Source organism: Pteropus medius, unplaced genomic scaffold, assembly GCF_902729225.1.
Source record: "Pteropus medius unplaced genomic scaffold, Ma_sr-lr_union100, whole genome shotgun sequence".
Taxonomy (NCBI): Eukaryota; Metazoa; Chordata; class Mammalia; order Chiroptera; family Pteropodidae; genus Pteropus; species Pteropus medius.
Window position 1 is genome coordinate 20,745,227 of NW_024351729.1, and position 27,214 is coordinate 20,772,440.

The following is a 27,214-nucleotide window of genomic DNA, read 5'->3' on the forward strand; positions in this document are numbered from 1 at the left end:
AAAAAAATGTGAAAGATATTCACCAGCATACTAAAGAAATTGGAGGAAACGATCCCATCTGTATGAAATCTTGACATTTCAGTTTCTAACAAGGAGTAATTGGGATATGATAACTTAGTGGAAGTTTGTAGAAGACTTGACATGAAAGAGCATGCAGCAGAAAAAGAATACAAGAATCCAGAAGAGATTACTATAATGAACAGTATCATGCGTGCCTCCAATTTGATGGACATTAACCATCAATATAAAATTACTGAGGAAGGAGGAAAAGTAAATTTGTTGCTAATTCTAAAAATGCTCAACATTTTTAATCTAAGTGGGAAACTTAGAAGTAACAATAGTACGCCTATCAAATATTAAATTTTGTTTAGTAATTGCTAGAAATAAATCAAAAGGACTATTGAGAAATTAGCTAAAATCTCATTAAAATGTTAAAAGTGTGACAACAGAAAATGACGTAAAAAAGAATTCCAAAGAAATTAGTAAAAATTGAAGGATTCCCATTAAAATGCCAACATTCTGGTTTCTAATGAGGAAATATACTTTTTTGATTATTAAAGATACTCTCTCACACAAGACTCCATCATTTCAACCGAGTAATTCTTAAACTGCTGCTATAAAGACAAAACAAAAACCAGTCCATTCAAATTCTATTGCCATCTCCAAAAGCCATGTGAAAACCTTTCCATGCAGAAATTGCTTTACAGCAGTGCTAGTCAGGACATTGTTAAATTATTTATTCTGTTAATTGGTCATTTAATGAATTGGCTTTGGCTTACTCTGTCTATCTATCTATCTATCTATCTATCTATCTATCTATCTATCTATCATCTATCTATCTATTTTCCTAACTGTCCATTACATGAATTGGTCATTTGATGAATTGATTTTCAGCAAAATAGCATTAGATTAGTTCAGTGTTGGTAAGAACCATTTCCTCTATAGCAAATGGAGATTGCACATAATTTTAAAAAAAAAAAAAGCTTTCTAAAAAGCAATTTGGCAATCCTTGTTAAAAGCTATAAAATGTGCATGTTCATTGACCAGTAATTCCACTTCTAGGAAATTATTCTAAAGAAATAATGACAATGTGCAAAAACGATTAGGCTATACAGGTTTCATAATAAAATTTTCTAGTGTAGTAAATATTAAAGACAAGCTAGAAATTTAAACAATAGGGGGTTAATTAAATAAATCAAGTGAATGTATACAGTGGACTGTTATAAAGCTTTATAATTTGCGCTATAAAGAGTATTTAATGTGTTAGAAAGTTGTTCAAGAATCATTGTTAAGTTTAAAAAAAAATAGGTTATGAAACAGACTGATACTACCCGAGTAAGAAAAAAAAAAATGCCATATGTGTACGAGTGGGTGGATAAACTCCAAAATATTTACTGTGGTTATTTTGGGGGGTTGGCATGATGGATAATTTTTCTTTCTTTCTTTTTTGCTTACCTGAATTTTCTAAATTTTCCACACTGACTATGTGTTCTTTTTATAAAAAGAAAAAGTTAAAATTTTTATTCATCCCCTAGCTAAGAAGCCAGAAGTTCTGACAGTCCTCGCTATGTGTGTAACCTTGAAAAAGCCCCTACACTTCTCTCCAAACCTTCACATTTCTCCTTTTCCTTGAACGTCACACCTCTCTCCTGGTCTTTCCTTTCCCTCCACTAAAATTCTGTTAGTGAGTTACTACTTCCAGGAATCCGTATCTCATGAACTCTGGCATTGCTTGGAGACTGTTTTGAACAGTTATATGTTGTATGTTGACTTATAGGACTTTCATCCAATTATCGTTAAGTGACAGGCACTCATGAGCAAGGGACGCAAGAGGAGGAAATGCTCCTAGGAGCTCTTACTCTACTAGGAGAGATAGACATTTGATCCCAAATGGCACTGCAACGTGATAAACACTCTACTAAAAGTATGAGCAAGGCGGTGTAAGTTCACAGAGGTCAGTGGTAACTTCCAGAAGAGGTGAGATTCTGACAGGAGGAACAGCACGGGCTTGCAGTTATGGAATATTTACTACAACTAAGCACCTTACCTCGTATCAACCTCGCAACAATCACACCAAGTCAGTCACCAGGCATCCACTCCCTTTCCTCACTTTTTCTTAAGCAGTTGAGAACACTACAGATTAAGAGGGTAAATAACGTGCCCCAGGTCCCTGTGTGGGTCACTTCTTGCCTTGCCCCGTTCTGCTCTATGTCTCAGGACAATGACCCCTGAAAACTATGATTCCCAGGCTCCACTGCCAATTGGTTTAGAGAAGCGGGAGGCCGGAGGGTGGGAAGTAGGGAGAAGCCAGGGTAGTTCCTCAGTCCTTCCCAGCTTCAGGTAGCAACTTCGACAGTAGCTGTTTAGCTTTCTTAGTAGCAGCCCACCCCCATCAGTGGTCCCAGATTCCATCGGGAAGCCTGGATTCGCGGGCTGCAATAATCCACCTCCTTTCTCTGTTTCTTTAGTTTTGAGATGGCACCACCTTACTACATTGCTTCTCTGTTCTGCCTCAACATCCCTTGCTTGGACTTACAGCTCCACCGACACCTTTGTAACTAATTCCCTCATGAGCTCTAGAGTGTGGACTCTGCTTTCTTAAACAGACCCTCATCCATATAGCCACAGAGCTAATCATTGGCTTAGCTAGGACACTTAGGGTTCTCGGACTCCAAAGTCTGCAAAGATGATATTCCACATCCACTGGGTACCTACTAAGTGCCAAGGTCTTTAAATGGATCCCCTATTTGATCCTCACAACCCTATAAAGTGGGTGCGATTTTTATCTCCCATTTACAAGAGAAGAAGTTGAGGCACAGAATGTAAAGTAACTCTCTCAAAGACACAGTAGAGGTGGACCCAGGTAGTTTGGGTCCAGAGTTTGTGTCCCTAACCACTCCGCTGTCCCCAGGTTGGACAGCAGGGAGTAGGGAGGTGGGAGACAGTCTCAAGAAAGGTGAGAGTTAAGCACAGAGAAAGAACACGAGGGTGACCTTGGACCAGTTTCTGACCTTCATTGCTGCAGTTCCTAAGCTATGGTTTGAAAGGACAGACCTAGTCACCAAGACCCCTCCCTGGCACCCCACCACCCCACCCCCAGTAGGAGCCCCGTCATCTGTGAGAGAAGTGCTTGGCCTCTGACAGAAGAAAAGACGCCAAGAAATCTAAGGTGCAGTGTTTACTCAACCCTTCTCAGCACCTCTCTCAGCTCCTCACCCCTGCTTTCCCTTTCTCCCCCTCTCCATCTTCAAATGGGAAAAGCCCATGATCCACTTCGGAAAACCCACCCATCTTCTGGCTCCGGCGCCCTTGGCATTTGCACATCTAGCAGGGACTTCAGGTTGCTCTGACTCTAATTAGCAGGTGCTAAGCAGTTTCCACATTGCTTAGTAAATACTTCAAAACACAAAATCCATTCATTCTTTCACCCCCCTCCTCCTTTTTAAAGACACTTTTTTCTCTTAGCTGCTCAGCTGAGATTTGTTTTTCTTCAAAAAGAGGGAAAGTGGCATTAACACAGGGAGTCTGGTAGTTTTACAATCCTTTTCAAACCCTCACCTGCCCTCCTGGTCATTCATCCATCTGCTTATTCGTTCATTCATTTGCCCACTATGGGGCGGGCACGGACTGGGGCATTGGGTTTTATTGGGGCCTCTCAAGTACAAAGCTGGCATCGGGAGGGGTCCCATGGAGACCCTCCAGGAGACCTCATTATCACCCAGGACTCTGCTGGGGCGACAGGGAACCACAGAACCCGAGAGGAGTTGTGCATTTAATATCCACCCTCTCTCTGGGCTCCTGCTGGAGTGATTGGAAAACAACTCCTTGAATCAGGCCGCAGCTGGCTCGCCGCCGCCGGCTCCGCCCCCAGCATCCTCCGGCTTGCCCTCAGAGTCGCCTGGATGGAGAAGCTGAATTTTCACTCAAAGCTGCCTCCCTCTTTCCCACACCTCTCCAGCGCCTTCCCTCAGACCCCGCGCCCCGAACAAAGGAAACAGGAAGTTGAGAGGGTGGGGCCGGCTGTTGAGATCTATCTTTCCCCAGAGCATCATCACCAAGCCGGCTGCCAAGATCGGTTTTGCAGCCTGGGCTCTGGGAACCATGCTTCGTTTTCACAGCCCAAATGAGGGGCCTCTGGGTGGGCTGGGGGGAAATCTTTCCCATCTGCGTTGTTTGTTTTAATGCAGGATGACAAGTGAATATAAAACCCCAAATTATTTTGAAGGGCTGGCAATTCAGTTTCGACCAGGAACTCACACGTGAGGCCCTCCTCGGCCTTCACTCTGACAGTGTCTTCCAGGGAGGCAGAGAAAGAGGCAGAGGGGCCTCCCCTCCTGAATCTGGACCCGGTCAAAGCCAGGGATTTCAACTGATACCCCAGACCCTTCTTTTGCAAGTAGCCTACATGGCTGCTGCTGGCACCAGCCCTAGCCATCCCCATGGCAGTCCCTCTGTCCCACCCACATTCCATCACTCTGCACTTTCCGTGTTCTGAGGAACACGTGGCCATAAAGAGCAAGAAAATGATTCTTGGCCTTGAGGAGCAGCTCTTGGCTGTAGGACAGAAATATATAATTCAAATTTCAACAGAGGAAAGAGGATGTATAAAAGAGTTTTTGGAGCCACCAAATATTGGGGCTGGCACGAACTTGGAAGCTATGTTAGCCCAGTCTACCCAGTGATATGAAAAATGAGGCCCAGAGAAGTGAAGCAATTTGCCCAAGGTCACGCAGCCAAGAGCAGCCCAAGACTCATTTTGAGGCCTCCTGGTTTGTCAAATTGGACGTCTGCACATTTCTTTCCAGGCTGTGGACAGTCCTCCTCATTAACCTCTGAATCATTTAGTTTTCTCAAAGAACTAAGGACACTCCTGCTATCAAATCCCCATGACTTTGTCCTCTTCCAGTGTCAGGTCCCCAAGTGCCCAGGGCCCAGGAAAGCAGTTGCTAGAACATTTCCAAGGAGGCAGGCAGGTGGTGAGGAGTGCCAGCAGAATCATTTTCATTAATTTATACCATTTTGAAGCTCCTCCAATCTGCCTGCTCCCTGCTGGTCCTTCTATGTCTTGACTGAGATTGCTGTTCTATTTGTTTCTATTGTCTGAGAAATAAAATGGTTTTGATTACACCCACGGTCTCTCATGCATGACTGCATTTTGGCTGCCCATCAGGCAGAAGGCACCATCTGTATTCCTCTGCCACTGGTTTCTGCAAGAGTCCTCCTTTCTGCTGAGGGGCTTGGGCCCAGGGACACCAGATCCCACCCCCAGTGACTAGGTATGGGTTGAGGAGTTGGGGGAGAACTGAGTAAAAGGGTGGACCAGTTTCCTGTTAGCCTCAAAGGGTGGGAGAATAAGGGGAAAAAGAGGAAACTAACATTTCCGAAGGCATAAGACAGAGTCATCAGGCAGTCAGTCAACAAACAACACTTACTGTGTGCCAGGCCCTGTTCCCAATGCTGGGGACTCAGAGGTGAACATGGGGCACAAATTCCAGTACATCTGGACATTGATGTTATTCAAAACATTTAACAACTGGAGCTGCACAGACAGCAACCAATCAGCTGCCCTGTACCCTAAGAAGGGTCCCAGAGGCCCTTCACTGTTGCTGGATCATGGTGAGTTCAGAGAAGTAGAGCCCGAGACAGCAGCTGCTTGCCCACTGGTACAGAAGAATTGCAATATTACAGCAATGTTGAATGTCAGCCTTATACACAGAGGGTCAGATTAGGGGCTTGGGGAGGGACGGAGCAGGGGGCCAACCACCGCTTAGCAAGAGCCCATAACTGTCTCATGGGACGAAAGGGCCCAAAGATTCTGGATCTTCCAGTTTTTCAAGAGTCCGTTCTGGAGTGTGTATGTGTGAACTCTTTTGATTAAAAATAAATTGTATACCCAGCCCAGATCAAAAAAATATATATATATATATCTCTGCCTGCAATCCCAAGAGCCCACATTTGAAGCCCTCTGCCCTTACGGTGCCGGGAACTGCAGTGCACATTACAGGTTAAACAGCAGTTAAGAATCCTCACAACCACCCATAAGGTTCATGCTTTTCTCTCCAGTTGACAGATGAGAAAAACCAAGGATGAGTTTTCTATGGGGTGGCAGGAACCCACAAGAGCACCTGTCTGATACAAAAGAAGACGGCCAGTCGAACCCAGAACTGCCTTCTCCAAGAGGAGAAAAACACCCTTGGGTGCAAAAATCTTCTGGTGTTCCAGTCGGCAACCCATCCTGTTGATGGATGGGCTAAGGCTCAGGGCAGACCTGCAGAGGGACCAGCAAAGGAGCTGGGGGTGGCCACGACTGACCTAGGATGGCTATGGGATTTGTGAGGAACGGGATATAAATCTATATGTAGAAGTAGAAATGGGGTGGGTGTTCTAGAGATCCTAGAGTGTATTCCGGCCAGAGGAGGGAGCCAATTTGGGTCATGGTGGGGAAGTCAGGGACCCTGTAAAGGGAGTCAGGGGGTAGACTGCCATTTTATTTTCTACATGCCTGCAGTAAAGGTCCACATGCCACCATCTTCTCTGCAGTGGATCCAAGGTGCATGCTGGTTACCACACTCAGCAGTACACTCCACCCTTGAATGTACCTGCTGCACCTGGGCTTGAACACGGTCTGCTTCCACAGGTCTCCGGTGGGGCCACCAGCTGGTGGGTGGACTCTTGTGTTCCCCTTTAGCAAGACTGTACTGTAATGGCAAAGTTAGAAGAGAGGTGGCATGGAGGAAAAAGACCAGCCAAGCAGAAGGAACTGCCTGGGCAAAGAGGATCGAGACGGGAATGTGCATGTCTCAGGGAGAAATAGCGAGCCATCCACTGCCCAGAGGACAGGGACTGGTGGAAAGTGGAGGCTTCAATGGAAGGCTGTGGCCAAGCTGAAGGACCTTCAGGGCACTGACACCAGAGCTGAGATATTTTATTCGGTTGACAATAGGGAGCCATAGAAGGTTTGATAGCAGGGTGTCTGAAGAATTAGGAGGCTAGAAGTTAATATCTGAGTTCCTAAGTTGTGCCAGCCCCTTTATATATCCTTTGTCCAGCTTTATATACATCCTTTATGAATCTTTTAACTAATCCTAAAAACAGCCCTGTGAGAAAAGTGTTAACTATTTCCGCTTTGCAGGTAACGATATTGAAGCTCAGAAACGTCAAACAACATCCCTGAGGTCATGCAGTTAGTTGCAGCCTGTTGTAATACTCTGGGTATCAATACTAATATCTTTAACTGCAAATGAAGCCAGGAGAAATGCAGAGGTGTGGGAAATGTGTTCACTTTCCAGCTTGGCAGTATTGAAAGGTAGACTAGAACAGAAATTTCTCAATGTTTTTTCACTAATCCGCAGCAAAAATATACACAACAATACTTACCCTTCCGACATGTAATGCACTCGAATTTTTTTCTATTCTATTCTAGTATATTTTGTGGTGAGGCAGGGGGTGGAGAAAGAGAATGCTGGTTGCAACCCGACCATGCAATTGATTTCATGACCCCCACATTGGGACAAGACTTCACCAGAAGCAAATAGAACAGAATTCGAGCAGCCAGCCCTCATACTCACTGCACATAGACATTCACAAAAACACAGCCAAGAGAGCAAATCATATCAGCGAGGAGGGGAGAATCAAGTATGTCTCATATGCAGAGGAATTGAGGAGGACGGGCTTCTAAAAAGCTACTTGTCTCTAAAATTCGGTCATCAGGGAACTCCCAGGGAATATTTTCAGTCAGTGGTGGAGGTCAAAATCAGACCGCGGAACAGGAGTGGTCACAGAGCAATGAACGACAGCACCACACCTTCAAGGGTGTTTTGAAGACCTGAACATGTCTACAGAGGAGAGGGAGCCAGTAAAGAGGAAATGATGGAAAGTGTCTGAGAGTGATGTGTGTGGGTGCAGGTGGAGTGGCAATGGACAAAGTGAAGTCCCCATGGAGATGGAAGAGGCTAGGGTAAATGAACCATTACAAAGCACTGGTGTAGTCACTTTGGGAAGGAGACGAATAGGAGGGAAGGGAGAGACCGGGTAAAGACAGACATTTGCAGAAGTGAAGAGGGAATGATGACCGGTGGAAGGGGGGAGGTGATGGAATGTGAAGGGCTCATCCCAATTTTCTCAGTAAAGTAAGAGGCAAGGTCATCTGCTGAGAATGAGGTTGGTACTTGAGGAGAATGAGAAATGTTTTGAACATCTGCTAGGAAGCATCAATAAGCAAGGAAATAAGAGAAATTCTGAGTAGCTGGGCGATCAATCTAAATGATTCAGCCTGTGAAACCTAGATTTGCTAGTTTCAGAAGACCCCTGCTCTTTTGTAGCAGACTTTTCCACAGCAGTGGCTCCCTTCTCTCCCCCTAAATCGAGCACTGGGCTCCACAACCCTGAGGGCTCAAGGGATGTTGTTGATTGCCTTACTAAACAGCCAAAGAATGCAAACCATTATGTCCTGATTTTTTTTTTTTAAAGAATCTTGCCTCTAGCCTTTCCAAAATAAGCTCCTTCTTTTGGGTTTCTGATTCCAATTCCAATAAATCTCTTGACAGCACAGCCTAGCCCATCTGGACCAATCAATCCACCCCTATCATCAAATGGTATTTTTCTCTCATTTCCTCCCTGGGATTCACGATCCTGTCTTCACGTTGGAATTGCCTGGGGAGAGCTAAAAATATTGATGCCTGGTCCCACCCCTAGAGACTGACTTAATTAGTCTGGGTTTGTGTCTGGGCATCTGTAGAATGCTCTCATATAATTCTAATGTGCCAGCTAAAGATGAGAACCACTGAATCCCTTCCTACTCGGTATGGTTTGTGGACCAGAAGCATCAGCACTGACCCAGGTACCTGTAGAAATGCAAAACCTCAGGCTATGTTCCAGATGTAGTTCAACAAGGACTTCAGGTGGTTTGTATGCACTTTTAAAGTCCGAGACGCTGCATGCGACAGATCTAACTTCTTCAGCCCTCTCTCTTTCCCCGTGTGAGATCAAATTGTATGGTCTCAGAGATCACTCCTTGATTCTAAGCAACCAGGCAAACAGCTGACGGCTGTTTTCTCCTAGACTGTGAAAACAGGCACCTAGCAGCCAATCAATCAACAAATGCTTCACAACTTAAGGCGATCTGACACTGAGTATCCGGGGTGTTGTCCTGTGTTTAGCAGTCTACAGTGTAGCTAGTTGGAACATTCTCGTGGAGTGACCAACTGTCCAGGTTTGTCTGGGAGAGTCCCAGTTTTAGCACAGGAGGTTCCGCATCTTCCAGTTCGTCAGCCCCTCTGGCAAACTGGAAGGGTTGGCCATCCTATGTTAAATAACATTTAGAGCTGATTTTACCACCACCACCACCCCGCCCCCGCCGCAACACACACACCATCAAAGGTAAGGTCTTCTGTTTCTTCCACACTCAGCACCACCAATAAACACATATTGCTGGGAGCTACAGTGTTTTCGTGAATATAGGTAGTGCTTACAAATGTTGGTTCATTCATTCGACAAAAATCCATTGAGTGACATGAGTGTGTTGGCCTCTGTGCAAGGTGCTGGGAACCGACAGCACCAAAGTAACATGATCCCTGCCTTCTCAGGGATTATGGTCCGGAGGGGAACACAGGAGTGATTACAATGCAGCGGGGTGAGTGCTGAGATTACTGGGGTGAGTGTAGGGCTCACAGAAACCTACAGGAGCAGTGCCCAGCCCATACATGGGGGCCAGGGACTTCTGGAGGATGAAAGAAGTTAATCAGGTGAGACACAAAGAGTATATGTGTGGGGTCAGAGAGCTTCCCAAGCATTGGAAGTGGGGGTCCAGGTGCCTCTGAACCTGAAAGAAGGTCTACATCTCTAGGAAAGAAACGTTGGAAGGAAGGAAGTGAGGGTAGGTAATCCAGTCGAGTCTGGAGAGGTACAGAGGCTGGCCCACGAATGACCTTGTAAAACACGTCAAGGAGCTGGGCATGGTTCTGAAAGAATTGAATCCACAGAAGAATTTAAAACAATTTTAAGAACCCAATTTGGGTGAAGAGTCACTCTACAATTCTGCAGAGAACAGAATGGAAAAGATGAGTCGAAGCAGGGAGTCAGAACATAAATCTAGTAATCCAGGGGCGAAATGAGGGGAGCTGGGACTGAAATGGTGGCAATTTAGATCCAGAGAAATGGCTGGATTGGGGAGATGTTTAGGAAGTAAAAGCAATGGAAGAATATGCTGATTAAAAAATGCCCACGATAGAGAAAGCATGAAGGGAAAGGAAGGAATTGAGGATTATGTCCAGGTTTCTTCTTTTTAACTTTTTATTTTCAACTTCTTCTAGACTTACAGAAAAGTTGCAAAAATAGTCATATTCCTCACTGGGTCTCTCCCAATGTTAACATCATACGTATTCACCATGTAACTATCAGAACCTGGAAACTATGGTACAATACCATTACGAAACGAAAGACCCCATTCGAACTTCTCCAGTTTTCCCACTAACGTCCTTTTGGTGTTGTTCCTGGACCCCACATTGCATTTAGTTTTTATTTATCCCCAGTCTCCTGCAGTCTGCAACAGTCCTTCAGTCTTTCCTGTATTTTAGGGTCTTGACACTTCCAACGACTATTGATCAATTGTTTGCTGAACGTCCCGCAATTCTGGCCTGCCTGGTGTCTTCGGGTTTCTGCCTCTGACATCGAGAAGGTAAGCTCCTTCAGGGCAGGGATGCTCACTGACGATTCCCCGTGCCAGGACCAGTAACGGACTCGCTGTAGGTGCTCCACGTGTTGAAGGGATGACTGGAAGGGCGGCGATGTGCCAGTCACTGAGATGGTGAAAGATGTAAGTTTGATAGATCTTCCCTCCCCACTGTGTTAGTCCCCTGGGCTGCCATGACAAAATGCCACGGACTTGGTGGCTTAAACAACAGAAATTCGTTTCTCACAGTTCTGGAAGCCAGAAGTCCAAGATCAGAGGCCAGCATGGTTGGATTCCGGTGAGAGCCCTCTTCTTGGCTCGCAGGTGGCCCTCACATGGCAGAGAGGGCCAGGAAGCTCTCTGGTGTCTCTAATCCCAACATGAGGGCCCCACCCTCATGAACTCATCTGAACCTAATTAGCTCCCCAAAACCGCATCTCCAAATACTGTCATGTTGAGGGGTAAGGCTTCGACACATGAACATTAGGAAAAAACAATTCAGTTCATAGCAGCCACCTTAACAGAAAGGGGAAAATGTCGATTAGCGGGGAAGAAATGCTTTTCTTGAGTGGATCCATGAAGATATTCAAATACGAACAGATTTAGATTTCATTGATTACATTCCCTTTGTGATTCCCTACAACTTCCAGGCACGGTGGGTAATACAAAGGTGACCTGGACACATGGAACGCGCTCCCTTGAGCTCATCACCTTCTGGAGAGAAGGAAATGGAGGCAAATGGCGGGAGCAGGGTAGGCATACTGTGGCGAGTAAGTGCTACGGAAGCCCAACCAGGATGAGGTGCAGTGAGGGAGGGAAGAGGTGACATGTGGGTAGGGCTTGGAGGAGATTAGGGTTTGGGCTGGTTAAGGAAGGGGGGAAGGATGACCCAGATAGAAGAAAGTCTTTGAATGGAAATCGAAATGCAGAGAGCCATGGGGTGTATTTGGGGAAGGGCGGGCAGTGGGATTTGGCTGGAGAATCTGATGGGAAGTAGGAGAGGTGAGGCTGGAGGTTAGACGGAGAGGCGAAGTCCAAATCCCGGCAGTCCTTGATTGTCACCACACCAAACCGAGACCAATTCACTTTCTTCCATGACAATAAGAAGCAGGAGAGTGAAATGCTCACAATTCATGTGGAGTCAGGGGGCTGGCCTCTTTACTGAAAGGGGTAGTTGTAGGGGGCGAAAACAAACTAGACAGGCTCCAGGGCCTCTGGTTCTTGCCCTCCTGTCTCCTGACACTCCCTGTGTGTACTCTTTTCACATGTTGCACTGCCATGATATGCCACATCTTTACAAATGCCAGGGTTCCCCTTTCCCCACAAGCCTCTGGTGAGCTCTTGTCCATTTTCTTAGCTGCAGATGGACCTCAGCATACTCAGAGTTCTCGGGCCTCTGAACTCTCCCTTTCCAACCTGTTGTATTCTCCAGCTGCCTGGAATAGTTGTTACCATGGCGATCGCCCACAATGACGGGACCCCTGTGTCCCCTCTGCTCTAGTACCTAAATAAGGCAGCTTCTGGTAGAAGCCAGGCTGGGCTAGGTGGGGGGCAGCAGAAATGTAGATGGAGGTTGAGTGAGACCCATAGGTGGTGCAGCTGATGCCCTGGGGAGGCAGATACAACTCCACTAACCAAATACACGGAGAAAGGAGGATGAGCGAATGCTTGGCAATTAAAGCAAACTGGGCTTTTCCATTCCTCCTGGGGATAACACTCTTTTTCTTCCTCCATGCTTTTGGAAAAAGCTCCTCCTTCTGCCTGAAATGCCCTTCCACTCCCTTATCTTGGCCAGCTTCAGGTTCACCATGGAAGTTCCTTCTTGTGAGAAGCCCTCCCTGATCCTCAAGCCTGAACTCCACTGTGCTTTGCACAACTCTTAGTCCTTTCTGTCCTGTATTGTTATTGCTCCGCCTGCAGTTACAAGACTGCAGACTCCGAGAGGATAGGAATGGTGTTCACTTTCACTAATATAGCACTAATATACAGAATCCTCAGCACAGTTCTGGCACAAAGCAGCTGCTCAATAAATATTTGCCGAATGAATGAATGAAATAGAAATTTTACTCCACTGTTGTAGGAAGCAAGTTGATATCGCAGTTTGAATAAAATCCACCTACAACTTCTACAAGATCTTTCGTGGTCCATGAACTACAAATTCATTTCCTTTTGCCTTTTATAACCACAGACCCTCATTTTAAACAACAATCTTTCAGCATAAAAGAAATTGGAGATAATGTCCAAATGCATTGCAAAGTGGACTTCTATGTTATAAAAATTTTTAACAATAAAGTTGAAAGATAAATTATAAGATTATCCCCCAATTCACTAGAAAGTTAAATTAACTATAAGCTTACACCATTCCTGCCCCATTCTCCTTCCCTAATGTCTTCCGTTCTCCAAACATTTTGGTAAATTAACTCTATACTACAATATATGAATGTGTTAGGAAGTGAATGAATGAATATTTCAGGGGCTGGAAAAGGAGCAGAGGAAGGACAGATGTCTTCCTCCTGTAAGGTATTCAGTGGTATTTTCCAGTCTGGGAACAGGAGACTCCAGCTTAGCAATTTGCCTCCCATTCTGAGCATATCACCTCACTTCTCCGGATCCTGGTTTTTCACTTCTAAAAATTATAGGACAATAATGTCTATTCTTCCTTCCCTGTTAGAGGAACATGAACTAGTGCCCCTGCATGTGTTGAAGGATAAGGAAGCTCCTAGACCCACAAGGGTCTTTCCAGACCTTCCTGAAGCTTCCAGATAAAAAAAAAAAAACTCAGTTCAATCAGCTGAGGGTTTTTGTGAAGTTTCTGTTCCAAGGCCCCCATGCACAGCCAGGCCATGAGGTTCCTATTACAGAAAGGCCATCAAGACCAAGCCCAGAGAGGTTGGCGTTGAGAGGGGAAATTGCTAGAGAGGGGTAAATGCCACCCTCCCCTCTCTGCACCCTGCCCACACTTTAATCCACTCAGTTCTCTGAAGAAAGCTATACTGGGTCTTAGAACATAGCAGTGCAATTTGAAAAAGCCATGAGAGGGAGAGAGGATTAGAAAGGAATATGTTTCTGATGATGAGAGTGAGGGTAGATCTCGTATTACAGTATTTGGCACACATTCCACCTGGAGAATTTCTCCTACTTGGCCACTCAAAGATTAGTTTCTCTCTGGAGGATCCTTCTCCAGCTTCCCCAGACATTATCATGTGGTCTTTTAGTACAATGGCCCAGCAACCCTGGTCCAAGGAACTCAGTGTTGTCTTGTGGTTGCTTCTTAATACGCCTCTCTCTTGCACTAGACTCTGAACTCCCCATCTTATCTCCGTATTCCCAGGGCCTGGCACCCAGTTGTGTTCACTCAGTGTCTGCTGAGTGAATGGTCACAATGGTCCTTTTGCTGCCACCAGGCCAGGTAGACCAGAAAATAAATGGACAAGACATTTTTATCTTTAAATCATGACCTTTGGAGATGGAATATCCCTTAAGAGGTCACCACATTTAGTTTACTCATTGAGCAAGACTAATGAAGTGCCTAGTGGGATGCACTCAGGTCCTATGTGTCTCTGACATGGCATCATTGTGCCCAAAGCTATCTCATCCACCCTTGTAAAATCTGTTTAATAACTGTATTTTTATAACATTTTTATTAACCAAACAATATGCCATACCTTTTTGATATGGAAAACTTCAAACACATATAAAAGTAGAGAAAATAATAGAATAAACTATGTATCCATCAGATAATTTCAGCATTTTTAAACATGTGATCTATATCATCTATTGTAATTGGATTATTTGGAAGAAAATTCCAGCTATCGTGTCAAACAAACAAACACTTTTTTACTTGAATTGCATTCATAGGAAGGATGAAAATTAATTTAAATCATGAAGAACCTCTATGTGTTTATACGGGAGGAGGGGAAGAACCTTTAAAATCATGTCATATACTCCTCCAGAGCCCAAACTACTTTTGTTTGGTTGTTTAGTTTTTGGTCTTGAGTTTTTGTTTGTTTGGTTGGTTGGGATTTTTTTGTTTGTTTTTTGTTTTTGTTTTTGTTCTTTGTTTTTGCCGACAAACACTTAATGGATGTCAGAAGCAAGAAACAGAAGCAGCAAATATTACAAAAATGTCAGCACGGACTTTGCAAAGATTACGCCCTCCGGGCGCTCTCTGGAACAAATATGCACAAAAGGCAGGAACAACCCCCTAGCGCCCTTTTCTTCTGTATTAAATAGTTGTATTCTGTGCAGACACATGCCCACTCCCTTCCCCCCGCAGGCTTCCTGCTCACTCCCACCCACAAACACACAGACAGCAGGAGTAGACAGCCCTGCTCTCCCAGGCACACCTGCTTTCATTCACCTGCCGCTGCCTCACTGGGGAAGCTGTTTTCTAAACTCTGAGAACTCAGGGCCCCAGCAGCACTAGAAGGCTTTTCTTTCTAAAGTAGCGCAGTGCTCCCCAGAGGCTTAAATCTGGGGTACTGGAGGGACTGCCACAGGATGAATCAAAATATACAACCCACACTCACTCAGTGTGCCAAAGTGCTGCTTTTGAAGTGTGAGGTTAAAAAGTGTTAAAGAACACTGCATAATGGCAACGCTGTTTATGCTGCTGCTGATTAACTCTGTTTATGTGTTTAAGATCCCATGTTGGGGAAACTTTTCTGCCCACGCGACACTTTTCATGCTCAGGTGTCATTCTAAAGCACTTAGCACATAGTACTTAGACCTGGGGAAATGGGAGAGGCATCTTACCATCCTTGGAGAGAGGGGGAAGGAGACCAGAAAGAGAACTGATGTGTATTGGGAGTCCCCTTCATGCTCTATAGTAGGTGCTGTTTACTTAAATTCTCACAATAATTCTATAAGTGTTTCTTTATTTAATCCATGGCACAGAGAATTTAAGTTCAGAGGTTTTAACTGATTTGCCCAAAACCACACAGCTAAAAAGTGCTAGCACCTGGATTCTAACCCAAGTTTCCTAACCACCAAACATATACTCTTTTTCCTATACTAATAATACCCTAATCTTCCAAGTATGAGAACACCCCTCCCATTTAAATATTTTTTTTATTTTCTAACTTCTCATTTTGCAACAATTTCAGATTCATTTAAAAAAAAAAAACTTGTAAAAATAGCAAAGAGTTCCCATAAACCCTTGACTTAAATTCTCCAAAGGTCAACATCTTACAGAACTATAGTACGACGACCGACATCAGGAGCTTAGCATTGATAGATATGATGCTATTAACTAACTTACACACCTTATCCAAATGTCACCAACTGTCCCACTGATGGTCTTTATCTGGTCTGGAATCCAATCCAGATCATACAGTGCATTTAGTTGTCATATCACTTTAGACTCCTTTGATCTAAGACGTTTCTGCCATTGTTCTTCATCTTTTAGGACCTTGACGCTTTGGAAAAGTACCGGCTCTTTTTTTTTTTTTTTGTAGAATGTCCCTCAATGGATCCCTTTTAAGGTTTAAAGTTTCAAAAACCCTCATGTACTTTAAGTATCTGTTGATTGAGAATGCCATACTTACTGACAAGACGCTACGCTAGAATGAAGGATGCTCTCGATTTCGTTCATCACGATGGCTTCCATATGCATTTGAAAAATAGTAGGTAGATCTGTGAGATCATTTTTATTTAGTCTACTAGCAATGCTTGTGTATATTTAGTTTCATCTACCCCTGTGATATCTTGGCAACTCCTCCTGAGGCCAGCAGCCCATGGTCATACACACATCAAGGCAGAAGTTCTCAAAGAAAGTTTGAAGATAACAGAGACCTGGTGAGATCAGATAACAACGTCAAGTGCTAATGTTCGTTGCATGCTTGAGAATTTGTTGTATGTTTGCATTTCATACTATGCCAAGAGTTTCACATGCATTATATCATTTGGTCCTCACAACAACGTCTAAGACAGATATTATTACTATCATTTCCATTCCTCAGTGGAAGAAATGAAGATACCGAGTCTGTAAGTGACTTTCCCAATGTCACACACCTATTGCACAGCAACATTGGTATTTGAAAGAAGTTCTGCTTGGCTACGAAAGCCCATATTCTTATCTACTTTGCTAAGTTTCTCCCAAAGCATCTCTGATTGTTCCTATGCCTGAAACAGTCTTCATTTCCTATTTTCCAAATTCCTTCTCTGATTCCATTTTTAAGGCCCAGTTTAAGTCCATTCTTCTAGGGAGATAGAGGAGTGGGAGCAGTCTCAGGTACTGCTCCTCTACCTGAGAGAGCATAAAAGAGGACAACAGAACAAGAAGGGACTAGAATATTCCTCCTTCTTTTGCAAATAAGGAAACAGTAACAAAACTACTGTTTATTAACTGCTTCCTGTAGGTCAGGCAGTGCTCTAAATGCTTGACATGTGTTATCTCATTTAACCCTCATAACAAGCCTAAGAGGGAGGTGCTAATACTGTCAAGGAAAATTCTGGTAGAGCTCACCCATACTTGGATTTCCTCTCTTTCCAGGCACCCAGGAGGATGGCTCTCTCCACCCCTACTGCTATCTGGCAGAGCCATTTTTCTAGATTCAGCCAATGTTTTATAGGCAAAAGCGATGTCACTCCTGAGCTGAAGCACTTCATTGTGTGTCTTCAGTGAGCTGTGAGGGAGCGAGCTGTGTCCTGCTCTACTGTCCTGCTCTGGGACTCTGGGGCTTCCCCAGGGGGGACCCTGATTTGACTTCACTCAAGAGTACCCTCTGAACATAATTTGGGGAGTGGGAATTGATGGTTGTATTAGCCAGAGAAATTAACATCAGCAGGGCAACAGACAAAACCCCAAATCACAGTGTCTTAACACAAGTAAAGCTTGCATCTATCTCCCTCATGTTACAGTCTCGTGTGGGTTAGACATTTCCATCTTGCAGCTATCTCATCTGAGACTAAGAGCTCTCGGATCACTGAGGCAGGGACAGAGAGATGAAAGAGGCATTCCTTCCTGCCTCTGCCCTGCAGACATGTGTCACTTCCTTCCTTCCCAGTCACATGGTCCTGTGCCTTCCCAACTAAATCCTCCCTCCTCCCCCAGTGCCCACACCCCTATTACTTGTACATCTGGGAACCTCAGGATGGGTGCAGTCATTTCTTCTCCCCGTTTAGCTGCCTCCTCAAACTGCTGGCTACATCTACATCAGAACTGTCAGATTGAATTGCAGATACAGATTCCTGGGCACCACCCTGGGACCATGGCCTGCAACTCTGCATTTTTCCTCTTCCTGTGGTGCTTCTTGCCCACAGATGTTTCGGAATTGTTGTAGTGCGCAGCCCAATTGGGTGTTACCCAAACTTCAGTCACTTACACTTTTCACCGTATTCATGTACCATCTATACTATTATTTTCTTTATACTTAACATTTTTCTCTAAACGTCTCACATTTTTACTTCAATAAATTTATTTATAAAAGCGACTTTTTGTCACTATCACAAATAAAAAACCGGTATCATTCACCAAAAAAAGAACAAGGAAACTGTGGTACATCTATTCTATGGAATATGATTCAGCACTAAAAAGTAATGAGCCGTCAAGCCATGAAAAGATATGGAGGAACTGTAAATGCATATTACTAAGTGAAAGAAGGCAATCTGAAAGACTATGTACTGTATGATTCCAACTATTGACAGTCTGGAAAAGGCCATATTGCCAGGAGTTCCAGGTAGGAGCAGAGGGATGAATGGGTGGATTTTTAAGGCAGTGAAACTACTCTGTATGATACCATAATAGTAGATCCACACCATTACACATTTGTCAAAATCCTTAGAATATACATCAAAAGTGAACCCCAATGTAAACTATGGACTTTGATTGACAATATATCAACGTTGGTTCAACCATTGTAACAAATGCGCCACTCTGGTGCAGGACTTTGATGGTTGGGGAGGGGATGAGAGGGGGTGGAGGGAGCAGGTGAGTGTATGGGTACTTTCAGCTCAGTTTTGCTTCAAACTCAAAACTACTTCAAAAATAAAGTCTATTAATAACAAAAAGAATAGATACGCACATACAAACAAAACAAGATAGATTCTAGTTCGATATTACTGAGCCTGATGCCTTCTCTCTTTGTTTACAAAGGAGACTGACAAGCATTAGAAAGGTGTTAAAGACATGTTATTACACCAATGAATTTTTTTTTTAAATCTTGGACATAATCGTAAAGGATGACAGCGAACTGAAAAGAGAACAATGTTCTTAACTTACAGATCAACTTTACTTAACATCGCGTCTGTCTGGGGTATCCATCCCTCCGAGGCTTCCAGAAACACTAGTCTAGGAAGGGCCCTGAATGCAAACACCTTGCTGTCACGTGTTGAGCAAGCATTTTTTCCTGCCGCTTCCTCTACATGACCCTCTGGGTGCATAGTCTGCTCCTACCCTCTGGGGACTCAGAGCCCAGGAAAGTGTCTTTCTGCACAGTTTCTGCCAAGAAGAGAGTGCTGCTTATTAAAGATATGTCAAGAACCCAGTGGTGATGGAGATGAATAGAGACAACTATGTTGGGAATGAGGGACCCAGGCAGGAGGGGACAGAAGTTCAGCTGAGTCAGGCAGTACAGGGGCAAAATCTGCTGAACAGACACTGGGTCTAACCGTACATCCCTGACGTCAGGCGCAAAGGCAGCTGGGGGCTTCCTGTGGTCAAAGCACAGCCCTGGTTAGAGTGTCCGATTTTTTAAGGCTCTTGTAAGAGAGGATGCTAGAAAAACGCAGAAGTGTCATCTGTGGATGCCACTCCAGGTCTCTGAGCCACACTGACAGAAAGGGGGTAAATATCGCTCCCATCTGCCGTGTGCCTAGAACTTTAATAAAGCACGTCCACACCCTACAGTAAATGCTTGATATTTTATTCCTCTTGTATAAACAATAAAATATAGGTCCAGGGAGATTAAATAAGTTGCCCAAGATCACACAGCTGGGAATTAAATCTATCTTTCTGACTTCAAAGCCACCATTCTTCCCATTATTCTGCAATAGAATGAGAAAAATTCTGGTCCTGGCCAAGTGGTCTCCAGCCAGAATAATGATCACTGTGATTACTAAGACAAGAATCATCATTATTTGGCATTATAGAATCAGAAAACAAGGATGGACAGGGTGGAATGTGTCTCAAGGGATCATCTATATCCCCTTTGCTTGGCATTTTCGTTTATACACACACATACGCATGAGCGCACATGTACACACACAAATATACTGTGGTAGCAGAGGCCAAACTAACCGTTTCCTATAACGGTTGAAGGTTGTTCACGTCCCTTCCCATAATAGGTAAGGGACTTTTCAGTGTCACAGCTGATGTGGCACAGATCACAGGCCCTGGTCAGTCACACCCCTTATGGCCCGCCAACCAACCAAAATGCACTTTACTATGAGGAAGTATAAAATGTGTATAAAAGGGAAATCTCCACTGCGATGATCCAGGCTAAGCCTTTAGATGTGAATCCGCTGAGCGGATGCCAGCACCATTAACGCTACTTTCTGCTTGTTGCCTCGGTGTCCTGTCTCTCTGTCCGAGTATTGTGCAACAATACTTTCCACTATATGTACGCTGGGGACCAAATACAGCATCAAATGTTAGTCTGGAATGAACATGTGCCAGGAGGAAGGGCAAAGGATCCACAAATACTGAGCCCTATGCCACATACGAGGGTGGCTTTGAGAGGCTTCTTTGGAGAAACTGATGTTGATTCACTTCAATCACCTCCAAAGCAACCTTTCCATGAAGACGGAAGTTAATCTGATCTGTCCTCCTCAACATCTCTGAGCATGGGCCCTGGAGAAGTCCTCCTGAGGACAATGAGCTGGGTTCAAGACCGGGGCCCGTGTGTCCCCCTTGTGGGCTTGGATCACGGAGTTGGACAGAGCCCATATATGCAGATCCCTTTTTCGCCCCTGACAGTTTTCATCTACCTGGAACTCAAATTGTAACTTCTTTAATTTTGCCTATTTTGTTATGAGGCAGTCAGTCCATGTGCACCCCATTTTTACTTTTAACATATGCAGAAGGAAGTATCACATGTGTGCTAAACGTAATGTTCACATGTAGACGCTATTTAAAGTTTGATACATCTCAGAGGGGGATGGTGAGCAGCTCAGGCCACACAGTATTCACTTGCCAGCTCCTTTACGTCCGGGCTGACTTCCAACTTGGCTTCCTTCCCAGCAAACAAGAAGCAACTCGCTCATGCCCATACTCCTTCGAGTATCCCTTCCCCCTCAAACCTACTCTCCCTCCCCCAACTCACAGGCCACAGCTGGGCTTCTCCAAGATACCAGCTGGAAAAAGAGAAAGAGGGGGAGGGGGAGGGAGAGAGAGAGATTGATTATGGCTGAGAGATTTCTAATACATCTTTTTTCTTCTCCCAGGCTCTTTTGAAATGCATATTTCACTCCTGTGCTATCAGCTTCATTAAGTAACTCTCTGTACGGGGGACTCAGCTAGAAGCCACACCCAATAAATTAGCCAACCCACCACAAGCAGATGCAGTCTGGCAAGTGAAGGATTACTCCAAAGCACACACTGTGTAGAGGATCTAGACAACTGAGGTGAGAATCACTCCACAACTATCCAGAGACCAGCTGTCTGCCCTCCTCCAATCCTTAGTTCTGTCTGTGAAAGTGAGACCGATGCACTCAGTGTTTTATTTGTGTGTTTGCATGTGTGTGTGTGCATGTCAACAATACATAGCTAAATCTGAGGAATAGCCAGGGACCCAACAGTGGCATTTGAACAGCCTTACATTACCTCCTGATACAAAATTAGAGAACTGGTGAGAACCCTGAGTAAGGAAAGGGTCCTAGGAGTTTCCAGGTTAAATAAGATCAGGACTGGCTGAAGTAGGAACTGAAAAACTGCAGTGGAAAAACCCAGATGGGAAAATGAAAATAGCCCACTCATGACTCTGGGTGTGGGGTAACCAGGCTTCCCTTTTTCTGAGATAGTTCTGGATCCAAAGATCCATGATGGTGTCTGTTGCCTATTGTTAATAAAATGCTTGCTCTCCCACTGTGGCATGTGCACAGTGTAAACCTATGACTGCAGCAATCACGTGATTGCCAACAACTTAAGGGTGCTTATGAACACAGGATGGAGACTATTCTTTGTGCTCTTTGCTGAAGATGCTCTTGCATGTGCCACGTGCTGTACACATTGGGACTAGAACCCAGATGCAATGACCCTTCGAACTGGAAAGAGGTGCAGGCTTATTTCTTTCTGCTCAGATTAAAAACCTCTCTGGAGCACCAAGCAATCTCATTGTAATGAACCCCAACTCTCAGACTCAGAAGGGATCTTGAGGGTCACTAGTCCCAGTCACCCATTTGAGTCCCCTTCTAATGCAGCCTATACTGTCTTGGGACAGCTATTCAGAACCAAACTGGCTTCTCTGGAGATTCCACCACTGGCCAAGGCACTGCCCTCTGTGATCCCACAGAGCAGATTGGCCCTTCTGCCGCATAGCATACTTTCAGCATTTGATACCAGCAAGTATTTTTCTCTCTTGTTGATTCTTCTCCCCAGTGCCCTACCTGTGGAACTGCCCACTGGTTGAGCTCTAGAGGCTCATTTATTCAACAAATACTTACAGAGTCTGAAGCAGATGCCAGGCCCTGGATTGGCAGCTGATGACCCAGTGGTAAGCAAATACACAAGTTGTTGCTTCCAGGGATTTTATAGTCTCTTTGTGGTGCCTCTGATAGACCCAGGAAAGAGGGTCCCCTGCTGTAGAGGCTTCCCCTACTCTGGCCCTTCTTCAGTTGCACCCTTCCCACAGGCAGAGGAGTCTGCAGAGTCAAGGAGCCACACCTCCTTTTAGAACATGCTCTGATTATCTAGGACTCCAGAATTCCTGCCAATCCAGCCATGCCCCTGCTGCCAGAATCAGGCTTCTTTTCTTCAAGTTCAAAGGGAGAGTGGCATGGGGCAGCTGTTTGGAGACAGTACGAACAGAGCTTGGGCAAGCCAGCTAGAGTGTCTACATGCATGTGTCCAAGGCTCATTATGGTGCAGGATGGAGCCAGCAGTGGAAAGAGAATCAGAGTGGCCTATATACCAAGGGCCAGATGTCCCCATTAGGCTGGCACAAAACAGTTTCAATTCAAACTTGTCTTCCAAGATGTTTTGAAGGTATATTTGTCACGATAGCAAGGTATATTTGTCATGATAAAAATGCTTCTTGTTTAATAGTTTGTTAGCTGGGTTTATTACTTTTAAATATCTTGGCCTATGGTATGTGAGCCTCCATCTGTACTCTTGCCCTAGGGTCTATGAATGTTAGCGATGGGTCTATTCTTTGTGAAGACAGATATTAATTGAATAATCACACAAAGAAATGTAAAACTGAACCATAGTGCTAAGAAAATAATATGCCATTTGGGTCTCTTCTAAAATGCTCTACTTCATCTTCATTCCCGGGGTTCTCATTGCATATTGGGGTCTCCAGTTTCGCTCAAGTTCTGCAAAGCCCACCTGTTACTCTTCGACAACCCAAAACACTGACTGAAATATTCCACACCACTCTTGTCCCTTCTGAACATGGAGCTCTAGGGAAATGAACCCAAGGAAGAATGGGAGAGGTAGACCAAGGCTGTTAATTTCTTCCAGACTCACTTCCTGCTTTCCATGAGGACCAAAACAGGTGCCCCACCAACACCACTGTCACGGCAGATTTCATCTTTGTACCCACCTCCAGGTGCTCCACAGCTGACCCAGACTAGGAGGCGGTTTCACTTCTTTGTCAAGGTATCCTTGCATCTCACATCTCTTCTGCTTCCAGCTGTCTAAACTCAGCCTCAGTATATTTCACCTCACTTGGTCTTCAGCAGCAACAGAGAAGCCTTCTTTGACTAATTGGAGGAGAGGTAGCAAATTCTCCCACTTGCCTCTCTCAATAGGCACCCCACACACTAGCCGCTTTTAAACATGCATCCCTTTCTTGTACCCGATATTACTGTAATTCACCAGTGACTCACTGTCTGTGTGTCCTTGATCTCTATCAGCCTGTGTGATGTCTGGGTTAGACTGTGAAACTCCCAGGAGGCAGGGCCACATCGGCCATGTGTCTCCAGACCCTGCTCAGCAGAGCAGCAGGCACAGGTAGGCACAAAATAAAGACTTTTGATGATGGAAACAGAGGAGCAGCACCCTGTGCCCAGAGCATTGTTGAGTGCACAAGAAACAATCCACTACCACAGCCAGACCACAATCACAGCAGCCTGGGAACCAGGGCACATTTTTCCTTTTAAACAAGGCAGGAAACATTCTCTTGCTTCTGAGACAGCAATAGTAACTACTACTAGTATTACTGTTACTACTACTACACCACACTGTGACAGTGCTGCTTTAACCATATTGACTGCTCGGATGCTCAGAATGACCATATGGACCGTGGACTGTCATTATGATCCCAGTTTTACACATTTGGAACCTGAGTCACAGCGAGGCTGTGCAACTTATTTAGGCCTCAAACTGGGACCATTTGGCTTTGGAGACCTCAGCTTACCCACCATGGGACACGGTCGCTCAGAGTGAACTAATGCAGCTAGAAATGGAGAGCGAAGGGTTGCCAGCTGGGCTCTCGCCCCACTCTCGTGGATCCTTGACACCCGTTCAACCTGAATGGATGGCTGAGAAGACAGCATGTAATCAGTCAGCTTTCCAGCATGAAGTCAGGTTGGCTCTCAAAGTATTTGTTCACACCCCATCCCTCTCCCTCCTTCTGTCCTTTCTTCTGTTTCTCAAATTTGCTAAGTTTGTTCACACTTAGGCCTTTGAAGCTGCTGTTCCCTCCACCCGGAATGCTCTCCCCTAAGACCCATCACTGGGTCCTTGTCATCAACTAGGTGTCGGCTCAGATAGCACATGCGTAGGAAGCCTCTCCCTGATCACCGTAGCTAGTGTAGCTGCCTCTTTCCCAAGCCCCACTTCCAGTCTTCTCTACCTCATTTTCCTGTTTTACTTTCATCGTGGCACTCAACACCAACGGAAATCAATTTATTTATCTACTAGTTTATCTGTCTATTTCTGCATCTCCACTAGACTGTCAGATTCAGGAGAGCAGAGATCTCATCTGTTTTGTTCGTTCCTGGATACCTAGTGCCTGGAACACTGAGTGGGACATACTGTAGATGCCCAAAGCATATTCGCTAAATGCACATGTGAATGAATGGATGCCAAGTATTTTATAGATGTGCAGAACTAGCTGGGTGCTTCAGTGGCCTTGCACCATATCCATTATAAGTCCTTGGCAGGAAGAGACCACGTCTTCATTGTGGACAGTCTTTTAGCCTCTGGAGCAGTGGCAAACGACTGGGGAGCTATTCAGTTCCTTTGTTTGCACAGGGAAAAGACCAAGACATTCAGCCCCTAAGATCGGACCGTCTGCACTCCTTTCGGGCCACGTGTGGACCATGACTGGACAGCTCTCTCCCTGAACAGAAACTAAGACACCAAAAACTCAGCTTCTCTGCCCCCTCCCCCAACCCTCTCTCCCTCTCTCCCTTCTCTAGAAAGTTTTTCCCCATTACTTCCCTTTTGTCTCCCTTCCTCATTGAAATGCTATGGAGAAAAATGAGCAAAAGTGAGAAAACGTGTTCCTCACATCTAACCCACGTTACTCTAATTACTTCTATAGCACGGCCTCATTATAATCTCCTGGCTCCTGCACAGATAAAGCAGCACCCCTCCCCCAAATATAATAATCAAATGCAGGAAGTGCTTGATTTGATTTGATCCAATCTTAATGCCGATATGATATCCTATTTCTCCCACATAATAATAGAGCCTATTTCTTTATTGGTGTTAGCTTTTTTATTCAATGCTTTATTTATGACACATCATAAAAATAATGAACAAGAAAAAAAGCGCCTAGCCTCTGACTAAACCCTACATCACGTGAGGGTGTTTCACAATATTCCTAATGATTTAATATTTTTTCTTTTCTCAACAAAATACTGCTTTTCCATGATCAAAATACATGGTGTTATAATTTAATCCCTTTCAAGATATCTTCATATCTCCTGGATCCTCCCAATACATATAAAGAAAGGAAGAGGAACAGAAAAGGTGACTCAAAATCACAGAAGTTGGAAAGGGGCCTATAAGCATAAAATGATTTCGAGTTTACACAGCAAGTAAAATACCATCCAGAACAGGCTCTAAATCTTGCTGTTCCTATGAACAAGGGTGTCCTTGCCAGAAGCCATACTCCCAACTTTCCCTGTGACATGTAGACTTGAGTCAGCTCACATGGGAAGAGAAAGAAATAGTTAAAGAAGTTAAGAAGCTAAATAATTCCTACTTTTGAAACAGGTGAGCCTCCTGACTGGAGCAAGATGCTGACCAGGCACACCCCAAAGTGAGGCATCACTCTTGCTCTCAGCCAAGCCACTTTGTGCCTCTGCTGCAGGCCCCACACTGAAAGGGAAGAGAACGGCTGGAAAAGGGCTCTGAGCAGGGACCCTGGACCTTCTCTCCTAGAGTGGAAGACTCTAGGCAGTATTTCATTTGGGACTTCAGGCAATCCTTGTCACAAGAAGGAGGAATCCAGTCCCCAGCCTCTCAGAGACATGCATTCACGCTGAGCTCTACATCACCTCCCTCTCATATGGCCCAGGCTGTGGCCCCAGTCATCATCTGTCCCTGAAGAACTTTTCTTATTCAGAACAGAAATAAAATGAATGAAAATGTCAGCTAAGCCTGCCTCTCATAGAACAATTCCTCAACAAGAACCAGGGTCACCCAGGAGCACCAGCATGGCACCCTACCACACTGCCACTTGTTAAAGGACCACCCAGAAGTCTTCCCTTCACTTCTGGAAAACCAGTGAAGAAGTGACTCATGTGACCACACAACCCTGCCCAGAGTACAATTGAAGGTTCTTTCTCCAGCATCGCTAACTAGTTCAGGTTTTCAGGTGAACCTTTCCTATCTTGGATTCTGTGGGAAGTTTTGCCACAATTCATGACTCTAGAAGAATGTGCACCTGCTATCCAGCCCTGCAGACACTAGATTGGAAGTGGAGCTAGAAGGGGTGGGGTGAGTATGTCTGTGAAAGTCTGAATGAACGAGGCAAGGAGAACACTCAGACTTGTCTATGAGGTACTTGCCATCCCCTATCCCGGATGGGGAGAGTTGAAAGGACATTCTAAGTTGATGTGCTCCAGGCCTGAGAAGGGGAATAGATATGACAAGATTCCTACTAGCTTCTCTATCTCCCTTTCATCCCACTTACCTACCTGCTTTCAACCTAGGAAAACTTCTTGAGTCTGCCAAGAAGTGTCTTAGCAAACTGCATAGTCTTCTTGGACCTAGAATCTCTTTTCATTTCCTCTGCAGTGACTAAAACACACTGTGAGGGTGCAATATACTGTGAGAGAGTAGTCTCAAAGTGAAAGAACAGGCACAGGCTTGTTCGGTTTCATTCTATGAGAATATGGAAAGAAGACACACAATCCACACACTTTCAGAGAAGGAGGGAGTTTGAATTTGGGACTCATGATGGGGTAGGGGAAATGTCACTAACAGCAAAT

At 44.8% G+C, this 27,214-nt stretch overlaps 1 protein-coding gene across 2 annotated transcripts in view; it reads right to left on the reverse strand.

The window, feature by feature from the left end:
* MARCHF4 (membrane associated ring-CH-type finger 4) overlaps window positions 1–27,214 on the reverse strand; it is a 93,646-nt gene that overhangs the window by 63,056 nt on the left and 3,376 nt on the right. The window lies entirely within an intron of this gene.